This window comes from Oncorhynchus nerka, linkage group LG14, assembly GCF_034236695.1.
Source record: "Oncorhynchus nerka isolate Pitt River linkage group LG14, Oner_Uvic_2.0, whole genome shotgun sequence".
Taxonomy (NCBI): Eukaryota; Metazoa; Chordata; class Actinopteri; order Salmoniformes; family Salmonidae; genus Oncorhynchus; species Oncorhynchus nerka.
The window spans coordinates 14,253,734-14,259,795 of record NC_088409.1 but is presented as its reverse complement, the minus strand read 5'-3'; positions in this window follow the sequence as shown (position 1 = coordinate 14,259,795).

Sequence of the window (6,062 nt, the reverse complement as noted above, 5' to 3'; positions counted from 1 at the left end):
CTGTGGACGTAACAATGTGGGAGGAACTATGTATGTCCTCCAATGAACAGAAACTATTTAGAAATTAGGTGCGGCCTCCAAAAATTCTCTCCAATCGCAAAAAAAGGTGGTCTCACAAGTGAACAAGGGAAACATTTTGCAAGAACCTCTCAGTTTGACTGCCACGTAGCTATCAATTGGGCTAGACTCCATGCAAGTTTGTTGCACACTTGTTAGTCAGGCCTAGTTGTGTACTCTGGTGTGATTCATCTATCTATCCAACCAGAAACCACTGAAATGTTACTTTTATATTTTTGCCAATTTTTTTCGTGCTTTTTATATATATATATGAATGGCGCTAAACTACCCGAACCAGTGGTGAAAATGGAGGTTTTGCATAAACCCTTTGCCTGCTTTCAGCAGTCGAAATATGGAGACATACTTCTTGTGCACTTTGAGGGATTTCTGGAGAGCAATGGCACCATGTTTCATTCCAGGTGACTTGTTGAAACCGATATGAAATGCTCTGTTGATTGGATAAGGTTCCGTTGCCTGTTGCTGCAATCTTAGTCTACTAACCAATGGTCAACCAGTCCATCATACTCAAGGGTTGAATTGAGATCTTGAAGTTGGCACAAAAAAAAAAACAGTTGCCCACCAAATGAATCCCCTTAATCACACTCCCATAACACCTGCATGTTTGTCGACATTGACAATCGATGTGTTTGTTTTTCTGAGTAACCGTTTGGTTTTTGGGACAGTCCAATCAAAAATTATATTTTGGTATTTTGTCAATTAGTCCACCATTAATACAATCCTAAAAATGGTGCATGCCAGAACTGTGTTTTTGCGTGTGAACTAGAGGAGGCTGGTGAGAGAAGCTATAGGAGGATGGGCTTATTTTAATGGCTGGAATGAACAGTATCAAGTATATGGAAACTACATGTTTGACTCCGTTCCATGAATTCCTTTCCAGCCATGACAATGAGCCCATCCTCCCATTGCTCCTCCCAGCAGCTGCCACTGGTGTGAAATAGTCCTTTAATTTAGTGGTTACTGATTTTTCTTTAAGAATACTATGATGGATCTGTGTGACTCTTGTCAGCCGTAACCACAGGGACAAGCAGCCAGTGTGGTTCACCCTGGGGATCTGAGAGGTGATCAAGGGTTGGGATAAGGGGCTGAAGAACATGTGTCCAGGAGGGAGGAGGGAGCTCATTATCCCCCCAGCTCTGGCCTATGGCAAAGAGGGAAAAGGTATTGCACATGTATTAACCTATGACTACCAGTAGCCTAGTGATTACCTAACCCTTCATACCCAATTACAGAACGTTAGCCTGATCATTAGTGTGATCTCCTGAAACACTGAAATCCATAATTACTTTAATTCGCTAGGTGATTCTTTTGTGTCAAGGGTCAATGTCATCGGATGGATGCACCCCACAAATGGGACAATGCTTTACTTTTGACTAGAGCGCTCTGGATGAAATAAGTCCACTAGGGAATAGGATGACATTTGGGAAACAGCCATCGTGTTATATTGCTGACGTGTATTTTGTCAGGTAAAATCCCCCTGAGAGGACGTTGATCTTTGACATTGAGATCATGGAGATTCGGAACGGTCCCAGGTCCCATGAGTCGTTCCAGGAAATGGATCTAAACGATGACTGGAGGCTCTCCAAACCAGATGTAGGCATCAGAGGACTCTACACACGGCAGGGATTAGTGGACCCTCCAGTCACAAGCTACATGTGACTCATGTTTTTGCGAGGCAGAGGATCCCTGGTTCGAGCTCAGTAAGGGACAGGGTACCTAAGGAAGGAAGTGATACTGTTAAGCAAGCTACAGTGATACTGTTACACCAGGATTAACTCAATCAAGCCCAGTATTTGAACCCAGGTCTAGTGATTGTTAATCTCCTGTAGGCAGATTATTTTTCTTCTGGGTTACAGAGATGAGGTGGTTGTTAATGTAAGGGTTTTATGTTCTCTCTGTGACAGGTGAAGGAAGAAAGAGTTTGAAAGACATGGCTACCCTGCTAATGACACGCGTCATGAGGCGATGGTGCAGGACTTATTCATATCTTCTAGAGAGTCTACCTACAAACATAATGAGCTGTAGAAGTCTGAAATTGGTTTGCAGTAGGGCAAGCGACTGTCTGTGTTGTTAGCCCAGTTACAGAGATGAGGTGTAGAAGTCTGATATTGGTAGGTCAAGCGACTGTCTGTGTTGTTAGCCCAGTTACAGAGATGAGGTGTAGAAGTCTGATATTGGGAGGTCAAGCGACTGTCTGTGTTGTTAGCCCAGTTACAGAGATGAGGTGTAGAAGTCTGATATTGGTAGGTCAAGCGACTGTCTGTGTTGTTAGCCCAGTTACAGAGATGAGGTGTAGAAGTCTGATATTGGTAGGTCAAGCGACTGTCTGTGTTGTTAGCCCAGTTACAGAGATGAGGTGTAGAAGTCTGATATCGGTAGGGCAAGCGACTGTCTGTGTTGTTAGCCCAGTTACAGAGATGAGGTGTAGAAGTCTGATATTGGTAGGTCAAGCGACTGTCTGTGTTGTTAGCCCAGTTACAGAGATGAGGTGTAGAAGTCTGATATTGGTAGGTCAAGCGACTGTCTGTATTGTTAGCCCAGTTACAGAGATGAGGTGTAGAAGTCTGATATCGGTAGGTCAAGCGACTGTCTGTGTTGTTAGCCCAGGTATAAACCAGCCTTTACTCCTATTAACATGTCATTTTAACTGGTTAATCGGTCATGAATGTACCATTAAAGTGTTCTGAGGAGCGCTCAGGATTTACTGCTTTATATATATGTGATATGGGTATTTTTCAGGGTTTTGCGGGAATGAAAATGCCAATTTTTTAAATGTTTTATTTAACTATGCAAGTCAGTGACTTGAACAAATTCTTATTTACAATGACGGTCTACCTGGGAACAGTGGGTTAACTGCCTTGTTCAGGGGCAGAACAATAGATTTGGTAAAGCTTGGTAGCTCTGGGATTTGATCCAGCAACCTTTCGGTTACTGGCCTAACACTCTAACCACTAGGCTACCTACCTCATAGAGAACACTAAATCCATCCACTGCATTTCTACCCAATGTGACCCATGTACAGTTATTCACATTCATTTCAATGATTTTCTGTATAGATACATATTTTTGTGTTAGTCTTTAGTTCAAGTACAAGGCTGATGGTGAATGATGGGGTCACCAGTTTGTAAAGTATCATACAGTATTCATAAGAATATCTGTATTTGTATTTGTGTCTAATAATGGTGCTCTAAAAGGCAAGAATGTATGATTTAAAAATAACCCCAGCAGCCCCAGGGAAGCTGCTGTCTAAACATTTCACCACACCCAGAGGCCTAGCAATAGAACAATGACAATGGCTACATCTATTGTGTGGTTCGAGGTCATGCATCCATTGATCTTCTAGAAACCAGAATAAACCAGAATCTTGAAAATTCTAGATGTATTTAGACTTCTAGATGTATTTAGACTTCTAGGTGTATTTAGACTTCTAGATGTATTTAGACTTCTAGGTGTATTTAGACTTCTAGGTGTATTTAGACTTCTAGGTGTATTTAGACTTCTAGATGTATTTAGACTTTTAGACTTCTAGGTGTATTTAGACTTCTAGATGTATTTAGACTTTTAGACTTCTAGGTGTATTTAGACTTCTAGATGTATTTAGACTTCTAGGTGTATTTAGACTTCTAGGTGTATTTAGACTTTTAGACGTCTAGGTGTATTTAGACTTCTAGGTGTATTTAGACTTTTAGACGTCTAGGTGTATTTAGACTTCTAGGTGTATTTAGACTTTTAGACGTCTAGGTGTATTTAGACTTTTAGATGTATTTAGACTTTTAGACGTCTAGGTGTATTTAGACTTCTAGGTGTATTTAGACTTTTAGACGTCTAGGTGTATTTAGACTTCTAGGTGTATTTAGACTTTTAGGTGTATTTAGACTTTTAGACTTCTAGGTGTATTTAGACTTTTAGATGTATTTAGACTTTTAGACGTCTAGGTGTATTTAGACTTCTAGGTGTATTTAGACTTTTAGACGTCTAGGTGTATTTAGACTTCTAGGTATTTAGACTTCTAGATGTATTTAGACTTCTAGGTGTATTTAGACTTTTAGACTTCTAGGTGTATTTAGACTTTTAGATGTATTTAGACTTCTAGATGTATTTAGACTTCTAGGTGTATTTAGACTTTAGATGTATTTAGACTTCTAGGTGTATTTAGACTTTTAGACTTCTAGGTGTATTTAGACTTTTAGATGTATTTAGACTTCTAGATGTATTTAGACTTCTAGATGTATTTAGACTTCTAGATGTATTTAGACTTTAGATCTAGGTGACTTTTATTTAGACTTTTAGACTAGGTGTATTTAGACTTTTAGATGTGTATTTAGACTTTTAGATGTATTTAGACTTCTAGGTGTATTTAGACTTTTAGACGTCTAGGTGTATTTAGACTTTTAGATGTATTTAGACTTTTAGATGTATTTAGACTTCTAGATGTATTTAGACTTCTAGATGTATTTAGACTTCTAGGTGTATTTAGACTTTTAGATGTATTTAGACTTTTAGGTGTATTTAGACATCTAGATGTATTTAGACTTCCATCCTAATATGTATATATTTCTTAATTACATTCTTTTACTTTTTAGATGTGTGTATTGTTTTGGATTATTAGATATTACTGTTGGAACTAGGAACATAAGCATGTTGCTATACCCGCAATAACATTTGCTAAATATGTATGTGCGACAAATAACATTTTATTTTATTTGAGATGTATTTAGACTTTTAGATGTATTTAGCTTTCTTCACCATATCTGTTATTAAGTGAAAATAAAACAGAAAGTAAACCAAATAACATATTTACACATTTATTTACAATATTGTAGATGTTTTTTCTTCATATACATCTCTGAAGTAAACTTTTAGCAGACTGGTAACAATGATGACAGAAGGCATAGTCCATTCAAAACAGATATTTTGAGATCGTGACTAAATAGTAAATATATTATCCACAATAAATATGTAACAAAGGTGTATTAACGTCATATGTAACTCCTGAGTGAGTGTGCGCGTTTGTGTGTGTACGTACATTGCAGTACAAAATACAGATGTTTTTTAGTTTTTTTTAACATTTAAAGTATTATGTGATGTAAACAACTAAATGTAATCTTACAATCTCCTGAACACTAGCTAATGTACATGCTGTCATATCCTTCATTCACATCCTCTGTAAGAGTTCATTCCTGCAGTGGTTCCCAACCAGTGGTACTAAGACCCCTGGGGGCACCTGGTCTATCCACAGGGGTACTTGAGAAGACTCATGAGACCATAGGTTTACTGGTAAAATACACATGAGCGGGGACTCTAGGCAGAGCAAAATTCAGTTGGTGGTACAGTAACCAAAAAATGGTTAGGAACCACTGCATTAGTGCATACTAGACCTTAGGTAGCCTAGTACAGTATGAACAGAATCAGATTAATCCAACATGATCTAAATAAAGTTTGGTTGTATGTGAGTCCTTCATATCAAACCACCTCAAGTCCTTCATATCAAACCACCTCAAGTCCTTCATATCAAACCACCTCAAGTCCATAATCTCAAACCACCTCATGTCCTTCATATCAAATCACCTCAAGTCCTTCATATCAAACCACCTCAAGTCCTTCATATCAAACCACCTCAAGTCCATAATCTCAAACCACCTCATGTCCTTCATATCAAACCACCTCAAGTCCTTCATATCAAACCACCTCAAGTCCTTCATATCAAACCACCTCAAGTCCTTCATATCAAACCACCTCAAGTCCTTCATGTCAAGAAAACAAACACACAAAAACCAATTTAAACAAATGACAAAATAAGTAATTGACCCTGACTGGATATATTTGTAACATTAGATACCATGTGCTTTAGGCTGTGTGTGTATGAAATATGAAAACATACTTGAAAATCGATATTGTAGGAGACCTTAACCCACACCTAGTGAAGTGGGATGGTGCCCGTGAGCCCATTTGAGAGGCGTGTACACATGAGAGAGACTTGGTATAGA